The sequence below is a fragment of the Aquarana catesbeiana genome, linkage group LG12 (assembly GCF_042186555.1).
Source record: "Aquarana catesbeiana isolate 2022-GZ linkage group LG12, ASM4218655v1, whole genome shotgun sequence".
NCBI classification, from domain to species: domain Eukaryota; kingdom Metazoa; phylum Chordata; class Amphibia; order Anura; family Ranidae; genus Aquarana; species Aquarana catesbeiana.
Genome location: NC_133335.1, coordinates 158,605,028 through 158,627,062, shown reverse-complemented (window position 1 = coordinate 158,627,062; position 22,035 = coordinate 158,605,028). Strand labels below are relative to the sequence as shown.

At 44.4% G+C, this 22,035-nt stretch overlaps 1 protein-coding gene across 2 annotated transcripts in view; it reads right to left on the bottom strand.

Moving 5' to 3' along the window:
- ACLY (ATP citrate lyase) overlaps nt 1-22,035 on the bottom strand; it is a 149,591-nt gene that overhangs the window by 5,335 nt on the left and 122,221 nt on the right. The window lies entirely within an intron of this gene.

Here is a 22,035-nt window from a genome sequence, read left to right as displayed (position 1 = left end):
ACAGAGCGCTCAGACCCAGGGGCAGAGACACTGACCCACACAGAGATACAGTTTGCTGCCTGGTGAACTTTATCCAGAAAGAAGAAATTTTGCGATTGGCGCGCAATCAAGCTAACTTGGAACATGAGGAAGCGTGCATTCAGTTATTCCAGGATCTCTCCTCCATCACCCTGCAGCATAGGAGAGATCTGCGCCCTTTACTCCAAGTCCTGCGAGATAGACGTATCCCTTATCGCTGGAAGTTCACCTTCTGCCTTCAAGCAACAAATGGAAACCGCACAGCATTGCTATGAACACCTGCAGACCTACAGCAATTTTGTGACACCCTCTGTATCCCAGTGGTCAATGTCCCTGACTAGTTTAGTGCATTCCTTCAACTGGAGCCCTGGATCCCCACACAGCCTGATGATGCCCCAAGGACGCAGAGGAACCGCCAAAAAAGTCTGCGAGTCTCACCGCCATTCCATCCGTCGACGGACAGAACAACACTGACACAGGGAATGGAGCGGTAAACTGACCTCTGATTTACCACTGTACTCACTCACCCTCATATCCTAGCAGACACTGATTGTCACGATTGACTATATGGCTATCCTTGAGCCTTATTATAAAGTCTGACCTTGACCATGCCAGTAATAGATGTTGGCAGTTACATATGATGCCCCCTGTGCTATGTGTTTGATTCCCAGTACCCTCCTACCAAAGAGTCAGAGGTGACCACAGGCTTAGGGGTGCATGAATGCAGAGCTAAACTGTGCCACAACCTGGCTAAGTAACAGACTTCTACAGTTCCAAACCTTGGGGCACTAAGGATCAGAGGTGAGCCCTTACCTCCCAGACTCCCACACTTTACGGACAGTGTAAGTAGATCTTCTCTTGCGACCCCAATAACTGCCCCACACAGGGTCATAACTTCATAACTGAAATATATGCCTTCCTACTGCGGCACACTGAGAAGCCTCCAGGATACTGAGTGGGAACTGCATATTTGCCTCAAATTCGATTCATGGTAGGCTCACACAGGACATTGAACTGATCTGAACTTCGTAACTGCCACAACTGGCGCTTTGAGCTGCAGGACTAAGGTCCTCCCCCCTCTACCCCTTCCCATCCTTGTAATTGCTATAACAAGTGCCTTGAACTGGGTAACCAATCCCCCCCCCCCCTTTTTTTTTTATTTTGTTTTTTCCTGCCGGCTTCAGGGGGACTGTGCAGCTGAAAATGCCAACTTAAGTAGTCTGGACATTTTGAAGTGACTACACTTCTCACGTACTGAGATATATGAGCTGGAGGTAAAGATGTTGGTCTATAGACACCCCATACGAGTTACGGTCCTCTGGAGACGCCGGGGAGATGCCCCCTACGGCACCCATGACACTGACCCTGACTTATTACTCTGGGCAGGTCATTGGGGTCCGGGTGGTATGCTACCTGAAAGAACTGATCGCATAAAAATTGTATGAGGAGTACTCTGTTTTAAGATAAAGCAGTATCAGGGTTCAATAATACCTCCTGTGATGAACGAGCAGTGAAAAGAGGGGACAGTGAGTTTGGGGCTCAGGGACGTTCCTCTCATGTTATCGTTTGGTTATAAATGTTTCCATTGAGTATTTGTTTATGTTATAATTCGTTTTTTACAGTTTTGTTCCTTCAGCAAGCCCTCTAAATATGTATATCGCTTTGGGAGGCATAATCAGGGCGACAGTGGTGGGCAGGGAGTTTACCATCTAGACGCCTCCTGGAGCCAGGCGTCCTGGGGGTCTGAGGCCTCCGTGGACCACCATAGTCTATGTAAGAATGGTCAAGCCTTTTAGGAGATGATCTAGCAGCGAACCTATTGGGCTATTTAGATTTCTCCAAGAACTATAGCTGCTCGGCTGGTCGGAGGTAGGCTGTGGGAGATCATCTGTACCTTTTTAGGTGGGCTCACGCGTTATACCTCCATGTTTTAAGCCATGGCTGAGGAGCTTCCCCTAGAATTGCCTACATGTATGGTCTGGAGTTTCTGGACGGTAGAGTGGATAGAAACGTTTGGTTGCTAGATTTAGTCCCCTCCTCAGAAGAGGCAGGATTCCCATATCAGAACTCACCCCCTTTATTAGGTAGTCCAGCGGGACTAGGACTCCCTCCGGTACTGTATTCATTAACCCCATACTTGGGGCATTCATCCTACGAGGGAAACAGTTTCTGTTTAAACCTCTAGGTACCTTACGTACACTGTCAGGCTAGGCGGACACCCACTGTCCCTTCCTCTTTCTGTCTCTCCTCCCTCCTTACTTCACCTCCTTTGTTTCTTGCCCTTCACCCACATACCCTCTACATCTATAATTTGGGGCGTAGGTAACACCCCACCACATCCATTGAATATGCCTTCCATTCCACATTTCTCAGCTCCTCTGTCTCTCAAGGTTTACTCCCTAAACGCCAAAGGCCTTAATGTTCCCGAAAAACGTAGCAGTGTCATGGCTGAAGCGCACAGACTCAAAGCTCACATCATCTTTTTGCAAAAAACTCATTTCAAAACAGGTGCCGTCCAGCGCTTAGCCACTTAGCGATTCCCGGAAGTATATCATGCGACCTGTGCTGGCTCCAAGACAAATAGGGTAGCAATATTGATCGCAAAGTCACTCGCATTTCGCCTTACAGATCATGTGGCCGACCCAGAGGGCAGATTCATTTTTCTCAAAGGGTCCTGGAAAGATAAGCCAGTAACTCTGGCATACGTATATTGCCTCAACTCTAAACAAGTGTCCTTCTTAAAAGATACCTTCGTGAAACTCCCTCTTAATCCTGGGAGGGGACTTCAACATGGCCTTGGACCCAATCCTAGACACATCACAGGGACATCTTCGCTCCCTTTTGCGTCTCTAAGACGAGCAAAGTTATGCCCCGTACACACGGTCGGATTTTCCGACGGAAAATGTGTGATAGGACCTTGCTGTCGGAAATTCCGACCATGTGTAGGCTCCATCACACGTTTTCCATTGGATTTTCCGACACACAAAGTTTGAGAGCAGGATATAAAATTTTCCGACAACAAAATCCGTTGTCGGAAATTCCGATCGTGTGTACACAAATCCGACGGACAAAGTGTCACGCATGCTCAGAATAAATAAAGTGATGAAAGCTATTGGCCACTGCCCCGTTAATAGTCCCGAGGTACGTGTTTTACGTCACTGCGTTCAGAACGATCGGATTTTCCGACAACTTTGTGTGACCGTGTGTAAGCAAGACAAGTTTGAGCCAACATCCGTCAGAAAAAATCCTAGGATTTTGTTGTCGGAATGTCCGAACAAAGTCCGACCGTGTGTACGGGGCATTAGAGTTAGCTTCTCTCACTCTCCATGATACATGGCGCACCCTGAACCCCCGGGGAAAGGACTTTACGTTCTTCTCGTCCCCACACAACCAGTATTCGAAGCTTGATTACCTTTTTATTTCCCAGAAAGATCTGACTTACCTTTACGATGCAATGATAGAAAATATGGTACTATCAGACCACCACCCGATTACACTGACCTTGCGATTTCCCCAGAAAGAGACGTCTACCAAGGTCTGGAGAATGGATGCTTCTCTTCTTACTGACCTGGGCGACCTGGCCACTATTAAACAAACTATTTTTCTCACAATGATACGCCAGATGTGTCTCCCATGACCCAATGGGAGGCACATAAATGTGTCGTGCGTGGCCACCTGTTGGCCATCGCTGCCAGGAAAAAAAAAAAAAAGAGAACATCAGGCTCTGATCCAGACCCTGGTAGAGAAGATCTCTAAATTGGAAGTGCAACACAAAAGCTCACTAGCGAGGAAGGTAGCAACTGAATTGGCAGACGCACAGATGCTCCTACGAGAGGAATTGTATAAAAGGGCAAGAAAGAGTCAGATGCTATCACAGAAATTATTCTTTGAGCAAGGTAATAAACCAGGAAAACTTAGCAAAATTCACACAGAAACGCACCCTTGCCTCGACTGTCCACCATGTAGTAGATAAACACGGAGTGATTTATTCTAAGAACGAGAATATTGCCGCCAGTTTTGCGTCTTTTATAGCAAACTTTATGACATTAAATCGAACCAATATAACTCGGTCACAGCAAACGGGCGAGCAGACCTGATAAAAGAATTACTTCGTAGGTATAGTCCCCATGCGCTATCTGGGGATGACCGGCAGGCTCTGGAGACCCCATTATCGTCAGAAGAATGGGAAAAAGCACTAAAGGCCACTAAACCCGGCAAAAGTCCAGGGCGGGATGGCTTTACGGCACAATATTATAAGTCCTTCGCAGATCTTCTGGCGCCGGGTTTTCTCAAAGCCTTCAATTCTCTATCAAGACCCCCTAGCTCCACCGGAAACCTACTAGAGGCATATATCTCAGTTATATCTAAAGAAAATAAGGACCCCACAGAGGTAGCAAACTACCGACCGATCTCACTTCTTAATGTGGACGTGAAACTATTTTCCAAAATCCTTGCAAACTGACTTCCTTATCACGTGCCGTCCTGGGTAGGTCTGGATCAAGTGGGATTTGTCCCTGGTAGAGAAGCCAGGGATAATACCATTAAGGCCCTCAATCTACATCATTGGCTCACTACCTTCCAAAGTGAAGGCTTTTTTCTGGCGATGGATGCAGAGAAGGCCTTCGGCCGCGTGGCCTGGGACTACATGGACGCAGTATTGGAAGCCCTCGGTCTGGGGAACTGTATGCGGGCTTTCATTGGTGCATTATACACGAACCCAACTGCTAGAGTTCGAGTCAATGGCCAATTGTCGGAGGCCTTCCCCATCCATAATGGCACCAGACAAGGCTGCCCCCTTTCCCCCCTATTATATATCCTCACTTTGGAACCTCTCTATTACACTGCATCCGTGCAAACCTGAATATAAAAAAGGATTGAGGTGAATCAGAGGGAATACAAGCTTGCAGCCTTTGCGGACGATGTCTTGCTTTTTCTCTCATCCCCCTTGACATCCCTGCCCAACCTGATGCAGGTTCTTGACCAAGTCCAACTCATTTCAAATCTAAAAATAAATTACTCAAAATCATTTGCACTCAATGTTTCATTGCCCTCTAAACTGGTACATCTATGTCAAGAGAATTTCTCCTTCCATTGGAAGACAGACGCCATCACTTACTTAGGTATTCAACTACCTAGCAAGCTAACGGATCTATACGACAAAAACTTTCTGAGTTGAAAGCTATACAACAGGACCTCCTTAGGTGGGATGCACCCACGATCTCTTGGTTTGGACAAGCTGCAATCTTAAAACCTGCAAAGGTACTATTGGGCGGTCCATCTATCTTGGGTGGTAGACTGGCAGATACATGCTCAATATAAAGGGTGGGTACACTTGGAACATTTGATTACAGGCGCTGAGCTTAAGTCAATTCCCTGGCTTGCTAAGAAACACTTACCATCTGCAGTTCAGTCACACCCTTTTGTGGGTGCTACTCTTCTGGCATTTGATAAGGCCTGTGGGGTCCACGCAATCTCAGCTAAAGAGTGTTCTATCACTCCCATTAGAGGCAATCCAGAATTCCAACCTGGGATGGACAGAACCTACCTGGCGGTGGAGTGGCCCTACACAGAAATACAAGCCAAACATTTCTTCTCTAGAGATAGATTTCTCCACCAAAAAGAGAACTTGCTGCTTTATCTCGGAACAAGTTGTCCCCTTTTCTGGCCTACTTTCAGTTGAAACATTTTCTAGACAGCCCGATGGGAAGGAAAAACTTCACAAAAACACCTACAGCCTTTGAGTCGCTGTGTTCTAGCTCATCTCCCCAGAGGCATGTGATTTCGGTGCTCTACGCTTCAATGTTCAAGGAACCTCACACTTCTATGCACGCGGAGCATGCCTTTTGGGAGACTCAGCTGGGCGAGGTGATTGAGAAAAAGAGTTGGGAGCGGGTCCATTGGTATATCCACAAAGGATCTCTGAATGTGAACACCCAGGAAAATGGGTACAAAATTAAAACACGTTGGTACAGGACAACTGATCTCCTTCATAAATTTTTCCCGACTGTGACAGATCGATGCTGGAGATGTGAACAGGACCTAGGCACCTTTCTTCACATTTGGTGGGAATGCCCATTAATTTGACCATACTGGCGTAGGGTACATGATGCGATGACTACGATCGCTTTGCTCCCGCTGGAGTTCTCACCAGCACAATATCTCCTTCATCTTTCCAAAATACCCAGAAAAAGATACCCAGAAAAAGATACTACAAGTCTGTGGCAATGCATATGATCAATGCCGCTAGGCTATGCTTGCCAGTTCACTGGAGATCTACATCTCCACCCTCTTTGAAAGAATGGGTGACACGCATCAATCACATTGCAGCGATAGAGGACTGATCTACATCACTCAAGATAAGATATCCAGCTTCACTAATATATGGGAAGCTTGGTTTAAATATTGGAACTCTCCAGGATACCAAGACCTGATGCAGGATAATGGTTAGCTGGGGCCCCTTGGCAGTGCCCCGTATGGATTTAAATTGAAAGCATTATGAGTTATGCGCTTACACAGGTCAAAGGCCAAGAGTAGATGGAGAGGGTAGCTGGTGATTTCCCCATCCCCTCTCTTGACATCTGCCTTTGAATACACTCACCCCCCCCCCATCCCCCCTCTTCCCTAATCTATCTCTCTCTCTCCACCCCCCTTTGTTTCTCTTTTCTTTTCTCTCGTAAACTAATCCTGACAGAGTGGAAAGTCTGGGATGAGGGGCTTACTTACTGGCTGGCTCCTCCTCCCATTCTTCCCATATCATGGGGATAAGCAGGAGTAGGAATAGGAACTTCGAATGATGCCACGACCTTCCAACTCTCTGGACGGGACTATAGGTAATCAATGTCACTTATAACGACATTATCCGTAAAAGCATCTTGACGTACATCTTATGAATCTCCAGGTTAAGAAAAGGTGCTTTTACTACATGTTGGAAGAACCTAATGGGCTTTGTCTTTATTAAGGTATAATGGGAGGTGGTTCTCCACTGGGAACTGCAGCTCTATGGTTGTCATTGTTTATATGTTCTTTTTTTCATATTAATATTTCTGTAATGTCATTTGAACTATTCAATAAAATCTTTATGAACCATAAAAATGAATGACCTACCTTTAGGGCTAAAACAACTAATTGACATAATTAATAATAAAAATAGTTTTAAACTATTTTCATTATCAATTAGTTTGTCAGACGATTAGTTGGCCTGCATACAAAATGCATTATTTGTGTACATATTGTAAAGGAAGTTTGTAAGTTCTGCATATAATTGTATTCTATTTTATATGTATTGCACACTGCACTCGTGCACACGACACTAATAATGTTTTCATTACATGTTTGCATTCTTTCGAGTCCTAACTAGAATTAGTCTTGCCTATGTTACGCCCCTTGTTACCATAAAAGTACAATTGTAATATTAATGTGATATCTACGTAATCATATGTATAAAAACCTTCAATTGCATCATAATAAAGCATAACAGTTATTTGGAAAGATGCGGAGTGTATCTTTTGTGTCTGTTCCCTACTACAGTAGTTATTCATTTGGAACCACTAATCAATATCAGGATAGGAGTTGCCCATCAATAAAATATCCAGAACAGATGGCGAGCTTTGCCTAGAAGGGGGATTTACAGGTGACCCTGAGAATCCGAAACAAGGAGCTAGAGACAATCCTGGAATTTCTGATAATCAGCCGGCTGCGGTAAGCCCTTTGCTTACATTTGAGTTATCAGTCTTCCTTGATCGGCAAGGCATTTTCAGGACAAAGGGTACCTATTTTACTCCCTAAAATCAAACTGTATTGATTGGTGTTTACATGTTATGTCGTCACTGTCTGTCCATCAAATTGTTATAGATAAGAAAAGGAATAATAGTGCTTTTCACAGGTAATATGAAGTACACATCTGCTGTAATAGTAGTTTAGAGCAAGGGTATAGGCACAAGTAGAAAAGCGAAAAAGACTGGCCAGTCATTATGGGCATTGAATTAAGTAAGGGAATAAAGGGTAAGAGAACCTCAAAAATTCTCAGCACAAGAGGAGCACTATAAAATATATGAACCGAAGATGCGGTTCTGCCTATACGGAACCGCTAGATAAAATGGTTAAAGTGGACAGTGAAGGGATGTGTCCCTTAACCACTTACCAACCGGCCCATAGCCGAATGACGGCTGCAGGGCGGTTGGATAACTCTGGGTGGACGTACTATGACGTCCTCCCAGAATTCCCCTCTTGCGCGCCCCCTGGGGCGCGCACCCGAACACATCCGTGACCGCCGGGTCCAGGGGACCCGGCGCATCACGGATCCCGGTAAATGGCCGCTGATCGCGGCCGTTTACCATGTGATCGAGCCGTCAAATGACGGCGGGATCACATGTAAACAGACCGGCGTCATCTGATGACGCCGGTTCCTCTCTCCCCTCCTGTGTACCGATCGGTACACTGTGAGCGGGGAGGGGGACGGATGGATGTCTGCAGCGCTGTGGGCTGTATGTGTAGTGCCCACAGCGCTGCACAGAGACATCCATCCATGCTCAGCCATCCCTCACTACTGCAATGCTGTGCAATACTCTGCATTACCCCCACAATACTCTGCAATACCCCCACAATACTCTGCAATACTCTGCAATGCCCCCACAATACTCTGCAATACTCTGCAATGCCCCCACAATACTCTGCAATGCTGTGCAATACTCTGCAATACCCTCACAATACTCTGCAATGCTGTGCAATACTCTGCAATGCTGTGCAATACTCTGCAATACCCTCACAATACTCTGCAATGCTGTGCAATACTCTGCAATGCTGTGCAATACTCTGCAATGCTGTGCAATACTCTGCAATGCCCCCACAATACTCTGCAATGCTGTGCAATACTCTGCAATGCCCCCACAATACTCTGCAATGCTGTGCAATACTCTGCAATGCTGTGCAATACTCTGCAATGCCCCCACAATACTATGCAATGCCCCCGCCATACTCTGCAATGCCCCCCGCCATACTCTGCAATGCCCCCCGCCATACTCTGCAATGCCCCCCGCCATACTCTGCAATGCCCCCCGCCATACTCTGCAATGCCCCCCGCCATACTCTGCAATGCCCCCCGCCATACTCTGCAATGCCCCCCGCCATACTCTGCAATGCTCCCCGCCATACTCTGCAATGCTCCCCGCCATACTCTGCAATGCTCCCCGCCATACTCTGCAATGCTCCCCGCCATACTCTGCAATGCCCCCCGCCATACTCTGCCATGCCCCCGCCATACTCTGCCATGCCCCCGCCATACTCCGCCATACTCCGCAATACCCTGCCATACCCCGCCATACTCCGCAATACCCTGCCATACCCCGCCATACTCCGCAATACCCCGCCATACTGAGCCATGCTCAGCTGTACTCGCCCTCTGTATGTGGCCAGGCTGTGGAAGTCTCACACATGGGGTATCGCCGTACTCAGGAGGAGCAGGAGAATCTATTTTGGGGTGTCATTTTTGGTATGTACATGTTATGTGGTAGAAATATTGTATAAATGGACAACTTTGTGTTAAAAAAAAAAAAAAGCGTTTTAACCACTTCCCGCCCGCCCGCCGTCATACAACGTCCTTGACTTTTTGCGGAGATATCTGAATGATGGTTGCAGCTACAGGCATCATTCAGATATCAGCTTTTTCAGCCGGCGATTCCCTACACCATAAGAACGATCATAGCAGCTGTTCCACTGCTTGATCGTTCTTACGGGAGGCGAGAGGGGACGTCCCCCCCTTCCCGCCGCCTTGCGGTGCTTCTACCGACTCACCGCTACGATCGAAGCCAGGATCTTTTTTTTTTTTTTTTAATTTCAGGCTTCCCAGCCTAGAGGTGAGATGTGGGGTCTTATTGACCCCATATATCACTGTAAAGAGGACCTGTCATGCCATATTCCTATTACAAGGATGTTTATATTCCTTGTAATAGAAATAAAAGTGGTCAAAAATTTTTTTTTATTGGAAAAAAGCATCAAACTAAAATAAATAAAGTAAAATGAACAATAAAAAAAAAAAAATTTTTAAAGCGCCCCTGTCCCTGTGTGCTCGCATGCAGAAGCGAACGCATACGTAAGTCCCGCCCACATATGAAAACGGTGTTCAAACCACACATGTGAGGTATCGCTGCGATCGGTAGAGCGAGAGCAATAATTTTGGCCCTAGACCTCCTCTGTAACTCAAAACATGTAACCAGTAAAAAATTTTAAAGCGTCGCCTATGGGGATTTTTGAGTAGCAAAGTTTGGCGCCATTCCACAAGCGCGTGCAATTTTGAAGGGTGACATGTTGGGTATCTATTTACTCGGCGTAACTTCATCTTTCACATTATGCAAAAACATTGGGCTAACTTTATTATTTTGGTTTTTGTAAAGCACAAAACAGTTTTTTTTCCCAAAAAAACGCGTTAAAAAAATTGCTGCGCAAATACTGTGCGAGATAAAAAGTTGCAACGACCGCCATTGTATTCTCTAGGGTCTTTGCTAAAAAAACATATATAATGTTTTGGGGTTCTAAGTAATTTTCTAGCTACTAAATGATGATTTTTACATGTAGGAGAGAAATGTCAGAATTGGCCTGGGTGCTCCAGAACGCCTGAAGGTGCTCCCCTGCATGTTGGGCCTCTGTATGTGGCCACGCTGTGTAAAAGTCTCACACATGTGGTATCACCGTACTCGGGAGTAATAGCAGAATGTGTTTTGGGGTGTAATTTGTGGTATGCATATGCGGTCTGTGAGAAATACCCTGCTAATATGACAATTTTGTGGAAAAAAAAAAAAGTAAAAAAAAAACCTTGATTTTGCAAAGAATTGTGGGAAAAAATGACAACTTCAAAAAACTCACCATGCATCTTTCTAAATACCTTGGAATGTCTTCTTTCCAAAAAGGGGTCATTTGGGGGGTATTTGTACTTTTCTGGCATGTTAGGGTCTCAAGAAATTAGATAGGCCGTCAGTAATTCAGGTGTGATCAATTTTCAGATATTCGCACCATAGCTTTTGGACTCTATAACTTTCAAAAAGACCAAATAATATCCACCGATTTGGGTTATTTTTACCAAAGATATGTAGCGGTATAAATTTTGGCCAAAATATATGAAGAAAAATTACTAATTTGCAAAATATTATAACAGAAATGAAGAAAAATGTATTTTTTTTACAGATTTTTCGGTCTTTTTTCTTTTACGGCGCAAAAAATAAAGAAACCAGCAGTGATTAAATACCACCAAAAGAAAGCTCTATTTGTGTGAAAAAAGGACAAAAATTTCATAAAGATACAGTGTTGCATGACTGAGTAATTGTCATTCAAAATGTGAGAGCACCAAAAGCTGAAAATTGGTCTGGTTAGGAAGGGGGTTTAAGTGCCCAGTTGTCAAGTGGTTAAACATTGGCTTCAGTTTGTCCTGTGCTAGAACTTAATTTAGAGTGTTTCTTTTACATTGGCTTTTTAGCTGACAAGTTTTAATATGTGACAACACTGTTATAGAAAAGACGATATGGAACGTGAGAACTAGAAAGATAGACGTTTGGCTAAATGCCCAGAAAATGTTTACCAAAATATAATCAAATACTGATAAATATGTCTGGGACATAATTGGAACAAGCTTTAAGACTGTATAATAATACACACACGTATACCCTTTAAAGCAGGGGTCTCCAAACTAAGGTCCTCCAGCTGTTGTGGAACTACACGTCCAATGAGGCATTGTAAAACGCTGACATTCACATACTTGACTAGACATGATGGGAATTTTAGTTCCTGAACAACTGAAGGGTCATAGTTTGGAGACCCCTGCTTTAAAGGGTAAGTTCACCTTTACAGAAAAATCTGTAAGGTGAACTTACACAAGACCCCCTCCTCGAACCCCCTGGTCCCGCTGACCTGGACTGCGTCAATCTCCTGTTCTGAGCCCCGGAGGGGCTCCTGTGTAAGTTCACCTTACAGATTTTTCTGTAAAAGGTGAAATTACACTTTAAGAATATGTGTATTAATCGCTAACAGGTGTTATTAAGGGTGACAAACATATGTATAGTAACAATTCTACGAAAGTTGGTTTGTCTTTAATGACAACAAGCAATGGGTGGACATTGTTCTATTGGTGTGATGTTGTAAATATCACTTGGTCATATATTGACAATATATTGAATTTAAGATACTGAACTAGGAAATAAAGAACGAGTGATGCATTATTCAGTGTCTGTGTGTTGGTCAGAATAAATACACAGCAATCTGCTTAAACGCATATTGTCCATAATTTTAGCAGTGTTTTTAGCATTTAGTATTTTTGTGGGTCCATGCGATAAGCTGTTTTAGTTCATATTATCGCACCCAATTGCCCTCCCTTCTCGGACAAGAGCCTCAAGTGCTGTGGTAGCGCTGAGAAGCACTGGAGCTTCGTGCCCTTGCAGGCACTTGGGCTTGGAGCTTGTGGGGATATAAAGAAGCCTAGGCAGGTAGGGACATAGAGACCTAAGACAGGGAACTCCCTTCCACACACCTAGACAATTTAGTGGTAAGTGTTTATGTATGTTTGTGAATAACCTAAAGTGATAAGGGCTTATTTTATTCATGCAACTAGTAATTGTTAAGTAGTTTTATTGATAAGTTTCTAGGGACTGTCAAGGCACACCACGTTCCTCGGCAAAGGTTCGCCTGCCCGTGGTCTTGCGAATGCCAGTAGACAGCTTGACATAGTCAATATAGCATATTTTTGAGTGTGACAACTTTAAGTCTCGTGAGAGATGCCTGGCCGGTTGACCACCCAAGCCAGTGAGTAGTTGTGCTCTCGGAAATACATAGGCCTGCTCACATAATCTGTTATTTGTTTTTCCTTCCAAGATGAAGGATGCCTTAGGAAAAGGGAGGGTCGCACATTTATGTATAGCATCATCTAGGGTGTTAAGAAAATATATCTTGTTACAGAAATGATGAAAGGAAAAGGTTTTTTGCTATGAAAAACTAGAATTAAGGCATTAACTAAAATGAGCAATCAAAGAGAGAAAGTGCTGAAGAGTATAACCAGGAAGGTTGCTAAGAGACAGAAATTAGAGATGATGAAAGTCTTTTTAAGACTCAGTCAGTGGACAGTTCTATATCAATCCCTTCTGAGCAGGATAGTTAATTTTATCTCCCCTGATTGGGAAGGGTCACAGGAGAATGTATAGTTAATAGAAGAGGTTACAAGAGGGTTCAGAATTTGCTCAATTGTTGAAGGATAAAATTAACTTGAAGGAAAAGCAGAAGGATATAATACAGAATAAAATGAATACCCTTTTGAATACAATAGGGGATTTCCTTGCCTAGTGTGAAAATATTTTGATATATTAGAAGCCCTCAAAAAGTCCACATTTACAGATGTACCCCATGCCAATACATCCATAACTCCAGGGTTGATGAGTATTTATATAAATTAATGAAAATGCAAGTTAGGAAATACCGAGCATTTCCCTTTTCAGCTAATGATGCCAAAGGTGGTTTTTGAAGAGCTTCTGGAGACTAGGGTCCCTTTACAATTTGAAGGGAATACAGTAGTACATATAATGATACAGGAATCTGTGTAGACAGTCAGAAACTGGATAGATAGTGTTACTTCGTTACAGAACTGGGCTAACTTTTAGTTAAGTGTACTAATAGGGAAAGGAAAGGAATTCAATGTGTTCACAAATTTATAGTATGCTTTTATTACAGGTTATAGTTTTTTGCTTAAGACTTTGCGTCTTCCAATAACTATTGGTACGTTTATGCAATGTGCTGGTCTCATATTATTGAGCACATTCCCAATGCACGGTTTAATTTGAACGTTTTGTGAGAAATGTGACGTCACTACTAAATTACATTACATGTATTTAATGTTACCAATATTCCTCTCCTGAGGAACCTGATCAGGTCGATTTAAATCTTAAGAACACTGCAATTGCAAATTATAAAGAAAATTAGGCGTAAAATAATGTTTTAATGTGGGTGTAGAGTTCCGCCTTAGGATAATGTCTGTTTAAAATATTTTGTGAAATTGGGAAGTTAGTTTAGCTCAGCTTGTGTACTACTTATGTAACTGCCTAAAGTAATAACTGCTTACGTGTACACAAGCAAATGGTATGTTGTTAAGTAGAGGCATTAATGGGACCCTGAGAATCTCAGAAGAGAGGCTTGAGACTATCCGGGAATTTCTTAAATTCAGCCGGCTAAAGTAAGCCTTTGCTTACATTTGAGTTATCAGACTTCCTTGATTGATAAGGCATTTTCAGGACAAAGGGTACCTAATTTACTCTCCATAATCAAACAGTATTGATTGGGGGTTATATGTTCTGCTATGGTGTCACTGTCTACTTTCCATTGGAGTGTTATAGATAAGGAAAGCAAGAATAGTGCTGTTATATGAAGCACACATCTGCTATAAAAATAATAGTTTAGAGGCAAGAGGGTTTAGGCACATGTAGAGGTATGAACCGGAGGTGCGGTTCCGCCTATACGAAGCCCCCAGATAATGGTTAAAGTGGACAGGGCCCCACGATGGGTAACAGGGTTACCAAAGTCCATAGGGACTTTGGTAATCATGCAGAATCATGCAGATTAAATAATTAGAGAAGCATCTATGTGAGCAGGATGGATAAAGGGTGACAGGAAAAAAATACTAAACATAAAAAAAGGGAAGTGTTAGGTAGTTTATTTGCGTTTAGGGTCAGGCACTACTTCTAATAAGGTGGGCGGCACAAGAGAGCCAGGCGGTGGGCGGGCGGCATGAGAGAGCCAGGCGGGGGGGCGGATGGCATGAGAGAGCCAGGCGGGGGGGTGGCATGAGAGAGCCAGGCGGGCAAGTAGAGATGATATCTCTCACCACCCACCCTGCATCATCGTAGTTCCGCCCTCACTGTGCAGCCCGTGGGCAGCAGAGAGATTACATCATCTCTCACTGCCTGGCCTTACTCTGGGAGCCATGTGATGAAGCTTTGGGAAAGACTGCCAGATCTGTTGTGACTGTTTCCTGCCACCAAATTGCCTTTACATTTAAAAAGTGACAAGCTGAATCTGGTATTTTTTGGTGGCAGGCAACGGTGGGAAGCTTCAGCTGGTGGCGGAATAGTGACAATCCTCATCTGGTGGCAGCCGACGTGGCAAGTGACAAGGCAAGTGACAATCCGCATCTGGTGGCAGGCAACTGACAAGCTGCATCTGCTGGCAAGTGAGGTGGCAAGTGACAATCCACATCTGGTGGCAGGCGACGTGGCAAGTGATGAGCTGCATCTGGTGGCAGGTGACGTGACAAGGGACAAGCTACATCTGGTGGCAAGTGACGTGGCAAATGACAATCCCCATCTGGTGGCATGTGACGTGGCAAATGACAATCTGCATCTGGTGGCAAGTGACAATCCGCATATGGTGGCAGGCAAAGTGACAAGCTGCATCTGATGGCAATCGACAATCCGCACCTGGTGGCAGGCAACGTGGCAAGTGACAATCCGCATCTGGTGGAAGGCAAAAAAGCACATCTGGTGTGGTGGCAAGTGATGTGGTAAGTCACAATCTGCATCTGGTGGCAGGCGACGTGGCAAGTGACAATCCGCATCTGGTGGCAGGTGACGTAGCAAGTGTCAAACTGCATCTGAAGGCAGGTGACATGACAAGCTGCATCTGGTGGTAAGTGACAATCCGCATCTGGTGGCAGATGACCTGGCAAGGGACAATGCGCATCTGGTGGCAGGTGACGTGGCAAGTGACAAGCTGCATCTGATGACAGGTGATGATGGCAAGTGACACGCTCAGGGCTCCCACTGATTCTGCATTATGGTGAGTTGAACCATTTCATTTTAGATTACAATGTGATAATAGAAATAATGCACTTCAATCATCCTGACACCATATCAACCATGGTGCTGTGATGACACTACATCACCAGCCGTTGCCCCGACAAATTGCCAACGAAAAACCTCATCGGGCCTTGGCATAATTTTCTTCCACACCGCCGGTCACCGGTGCCAAAAAGGTTGGGGACCACTGCTATAAAGGACTCATTTTTGTTGTTTTAACCCCATCATGACAGGCAATATGAAAACCATACTGCTCCTACTAAATGTCTTATGCTGGCCATATACATTTCAATTTTTGGATGAGGATGATATTTGTATGAAAATTGTTTGTACATTCGATAAATGGATGAATGTCGTTCAAAAATTTCACTTGCTTTTTGCATTTGAATTGAAAACCACACACACTGGCCAAAAATGTGTTCAAATCAAGAAAAGTTTTCTATTCGGCTCCTTCGAAATTTCCTGCCACTGTAGTCAAAAACAAACGTCGATTTGACCCCACTATTGATTAAAAAATAAGAGGCCTGTAGAAGGAGCTAGATGCTCAGAGCGTGTAGCCTTGTTTCTCCACTTGTCTCCACTTTCGGTGACGTCACTACCGTTGTGAGTTCCACGCTGGGTAGTGTGACTTTCTGGGGCTCATCCAGGCTCCAAGCCGGCCATCTCCCTCTCCCAGCACAGACTTTGTACCAGATGAGCATACTTTCCATTTACCTTTTGTGAGGGCTTTCTTCCCCCTTTGTTCTCTTTCCCATTGGTTTAAACAGAGCTTGTCACAACTCTGAGGAAAGCAGCCGCAGGTGGTCCCGTACCTCCCTTAAAAGAGAAGTATGGGTTTTGTTTTTTTTACCATCATACTTACCTAGATGGATGCAGCATTGGACTGACACTGCAGTATGAGGTAATGTTAAATAGGGAATGCACAGTGCAGAGTGTATGGCAGTGGGTAGTATGTGCAGGGAGAGGAGTGCAGAGTGTATGGCGTTGGGTAGTATGTGCAGGGAGAGGAGTGCAGAGTGTATGGCGTTGGGTAGTATGTGCAGGGAGAGGAGTGCAGAGTGTACGGATGTGGGTAGTATGTGCAGGAGAGGAGTGTGGAGTGTCTGGCGGTGGGATGTATGTTTAGGGATAGGAGTGTAGAGTGTATGGCGGTGGGAAGTGTGTGCAGAAGAGGAGTGCAGAGTGTATGGTGTTGGGTAGTATGTGCAGGGAGAGGAGTGCGAAGTGTATGGCAGCAGGTAGTATGGGCAGGGAGAGGAGTGCGAAGTGTATGGCAGCAGGTAGTATGGGCAGGGAGAGGAGTGCGAAGTGTACAGAGGTGGGTAGTATGTGCAGGAGAAGAGTGCGGAGTGCATAGTGGTGGGTAGTATGTACAGGAGAGGGGTGCGGAGTGTCTGGCAGTGTGAAGCATGTTCAGGGATAGGAGTGTAGAGTGTATGGCAGTGGCCAGTATGTGCAGGGAGAGGAGTGTGGAGTCTATTGACGGTAGGTAGTATGCGTAGGGATAGGAGTGCGGCGTATATGGCAGTGGGTAGTATGTTCAGGATAGTGTCAGTAGGGCAGTAGACGGTGTCAGTAGTTCTTTTTTTCAAAATGACAGAATTCTTTTATTTTTACAATTTTATTTATTTTTTAATTATTTTTTACAATGTATTGTGTCAGTAGGGCAGTGAACGTTTTTTGTTTTTTTACATTTTTTTCCCCCACAATGCTTTGTTTTTTTGAGAGGGGGGGGGGCAGTAGTTTATGTAATTTATTTTTTTTTACTATTTTTTGCCATTTCATTTTTTTACAATTTAGTTTAATATTTATTACATATTTTTTTTTAGCAGCCCTGTTGGGGGCTTTGGTGAGATATCAGTGGTTTAAACAGACCTCTGACATGTCCTTTTTGAGACAGAGAAAGGAACAGAGATTCCCCAGTCCCTTTCTCTGTAACCTCAGTTGCACTGAAGATGAATGAACAGAGACAGAGGCAACACAGTTTAGGATGTTTTATGAATGAATCTGATCATTAAGACAAGGAAGGGCACATTGGCACATTTACCATCCCCTTCCTCCGTTCTCCATCCTGACAGACCCCCCACAGCAATCGTCGGGAGAGGAGGGAAGAGGGGCAGCACTGGGGGGGGGGGGGCTAAGGAGCAAACAAGGGGGCCAGAGGAGCACACAGGGGACAGCTGGGGATGATCTGTGCGGTGATGGGGACAGTTACAAGCACCCATCTCCCTGTATGGATTGCCATGAAGCAGCTGAAATCTACAGGACGGAGAGGAGGAGAAGCAAGCCGCTTCATTGAAAGCCATACAGGGAGATCAGTGCCTGGAACTGCCCCCACCACCGCACCGATCATCCCGACTGTCAAATTTTACCTGCTGCAGGAGGTACAAGCTAGGGACAGATCATCCATGGGTGTAGTGCGAGTCAAAGCACAATGAGCCCTCTCGCCCCTTCGTGGCCGATGTGCAGTGAACACCCTGCACCTATTGATGATGTGCCACTGGTCTGTCTGGATGGACTTGTAGTTTATTCACATCATGAATGGGGGAGGGGTATAACATGTTGACCCATAAAAGAACATTTGTATTCTTAGATCCTATTTCCAAGAAAACAGCTTTCAGGGTCTGTGACTTATTGTTAAAGGGGAATGCCCCAACCCATTCACCCACCTTAAACAATGAAAAGGGAACCAGGGGGCAACCAAAGATTATTTGGAACACTTTGTCTCACTGTTCCATTAACGTCTGCGTGGATTAAACAAATTACAAAATTGCTCATGTGAAATTTATGGTCAGTGCACACTTTAGGCTATCAACCCCCTTTTCTTATTGATAGGGCTGCCTTAACATTAAGATATTTTCAGGCTTTTGTGTGAAAGGTAATCTATACAGTTTGAGGAAGAGTCATCCCTAAAGACCTCATAGAAGCCCTCTTAAATATGTAACCATACAAAAAGACAGATCTGACTTTATATTCATGACTGCCAAACAATTGTGGTGGTCAGTGACACTTAGGGGGTGCACTTGTAGTGCAGAGTGGATTTGCCTTTAGTAAAATCAACCCCTTCGTGTCCATTCAGACTTGTGCGACTAAAAGCACGTGCGATTTCCTGATGCAACTTTGGATGAATGCAACTTTGCTATGACTTGGCTTTGACGGCTGTGATCGTTTTGTTTGTGCTCTACAAAGTCGCTAGATGTGCAGAGCGGAAAAATTGTATTTAGTTTCTTTTGGCTTCTTCAATTTCCAATGAATTTTTAAAATTTTCAGAATGATTCGAATTTGAATTGGTAGAAAATTGATCGACCGATCTGAATTCTGTGTGAAGAATAGCTGGTCGTTAAAGGTCGGGCCGGCTGCTGCATCCTAAACTGATGACTAATCAGCTGTCAACAGGTTTCCCCACTGACAGCTGAAAGTAAACAAAAGAATGCCGGCAATGAAAAATAAATGAACACAAAAAAAACAAACAGCATGCTCCCCAATCCAAACCAGGCCCCGTAAGTCTGATATGGATTTAAAGGGGTTTCTTTTTTGGGTCGGCTGTGACAGCGTGATGGACTATGAATCTACACAGGGGGTCATTTTTTTTTTTGTTTTTTTTTTTAAATAAAGGATATGTCAAAAACTGCCTACTTTCTCCTGGATGGGCCGAGTCAGTATCTTAAAAATGAACGTGTTGCCATAGATTATTTTCTATTTACAGATGGTACCTATCTCATTACCCAGGTCCTTCTTCTCGGCCCTCAACAGTCTGTTCCTAAAATTTATCTGGCATGGGCGGAGCTGATTGGATCCACCTGGTAAACAGGGTTATGGCTGCGGAAAAATGGATGGCAACATGTAAAGACCGCCACAAAACGTTCTATGGGATCTGGGCCACGTGGATACATTACACTTCCAGTGTCTCACAGTCCCCACAGCCACCGGCCTCAGGGCCCCATACACCCTTATAGTCGAGTAACTGATTTAGCTTAACACTGTTATAGTTAAGGGCAGGCTTGCCGGGTTCCATGGAATAATTTTTGGAATCACCATTGATTCTCAATTATAGTGCTGGTTATTGTTGTGTGTTTTTTTTGTTTTTTGTTGTGTTATCTCAGTTATTTTACTTTGTCTCTATCACTTTAATGCTTGTTCCCCCGCCCATTATCCACCCTGGCCCATGTGACAGACCTAGCCGGGAGAGAGACTTTTGGAGGGGACTGAATGCTAGCCTCTTGCCGATCGATCGTAGGCCCTGGCATTTGGGGGAACGTTGCTCTTTGTGAGCTGTATGCCTGAGGACCCTTGAGGTGGTGTTACTTTGGATTCAGGTCCATATCCCCCCAAGAGACACAGACTCTGGGGACCCTGGATTTGCCATATTAGAAATAGTGGCTGATTCATAATGCTGGGACAAATACTGCTAAGAGATGCTGATGTCAATTCCAGCCACCTGTCTGTCTGTTGCCTGCTAGAATGTGTTTATTGTAAATAAGTCTAGTATGGGATCTAAGAGTCATTAGATCCCCATTGTTGTTTGTGTTAATTAACTCTGCTATTGTGTGAAGAAGAGTTCTGTGTTGATTTGTGATAATGTTGATTGTGTTTTCTGAGCTACAAGAGGGCCAGTCTGGCCTAAAGGTCATGACTGAGTCATCTAGGCTGTCTAAAGGGATTAGTTAATTAGCCCATGTTAATTAAGTTTCTGGTCACAGGTGTATGTTCAGAGTAATATGAGCAGGAGGTATGCACCTCCTCTTTTACTGTATGAAAGAGCCTGTATTCCTTTCAATAAAAGAGATTCCTGTTTGAACTTACATACAGCCTGCCTGGTGTTTGTTCTGAGCTATCACAACTGGATTCGAACGGCACATAGCTGTAGTTCAAATCCCGGAGTATTGGATGACCGAACCATCAGACGTTGCGATCTGCAATCTGATTCAATAGCCGCAGAGGAGTGTCGAGAGAGTGGAACCGAGCGAGCAGGGGCTCGTTACAGCCCCCATAAACAAGTTTTACCTGTCAGACTGGTAATAGGAGAGTATACGACTGTCTTTTAACATGTATACTTGTCAATGGTGATACCAATACGCTCAGACTAACAAGTTCAAGTCCAACTTTTACCTTCGTGACAGTTTTGGGCTATTTTCTGTTCTTTATATGCTTTTTGAATGCTCATTGGTTGTAAAAATCAAAATAGACGATTTAAAAAAACTGCCTACTATCAATACAGTTTTTTTGGGGCGAATGAGTAGGGGTACGATGTACACAAGTCGCATATATATCATCCAGGTGTGACTTTTGAAGGTTTACATTTAAGTCTATGACCCTTACGTCACATGAAAGTCGGACCAAAGTAGTGCAGGAACTGCTTTAAAGTTGCTGGGACTTTAAGTCGCACAGATATGAATGGTACTCATTGGGAAACATGGGATGCAACTTTGGGGCTCAAAGTCACATTACAAGTCACACAAGTGTGAATGGGGCCCACTTCAATACAGGACACTTTCACCCACTTCCTGTCCAAGCCAATTTTCAGCTTTCAGCGCTGTCACACTTTGAATGAAATTGCGCGGTCATGCAACCCTGTGCCCAAACTAAATTGTTGACATTTTCCTCCCACAAATAGAGCTTTCCTTTGGTGGTATTTGATCACCACTGGGGTTTTTATTTATTGCTAAACTAAAAAAAGACCAAAATTAAAAAAAAAAAAAAAAAAATGTTTTCTTCGTGTTATAAAATTTTGTTTTCTCCTTCACTGACGGGCACTGACGACGCTGCACTAACAGGCACTGATGAGGTAGCACTGATATGTAGAATTAATGGGCACTAATAGATTGCACTAACGGGCACTGATAGGCAGCACTGACAAGGAGGTACTGACAGTCATTACTGATGGGGTAATCTGTGAAGGGCACTGATTTGCACTTTGATGGCCACTGATTGTGATTTTGGTGGGCACTGATTGGCATTGTGGTGAGCACCTCTGATGGGGGCTGCACTGATAATCAATGCGCCGATTATCAGCGCACACCCTCCCCCCTGACAGGAGAGCCGCCGATCGGCTTTCCCTGTCAGTGTGAAACGAGGAAAGCCTGGTTACCACTGCAATCAGCTGTGACTGGTTACAGCTGATCACGTGGTAAAGAGCCTATGTCATAGGCTCTTTACCACGATCGGAGATGCGGTGTGTCAGAGTGACACACCACACCTC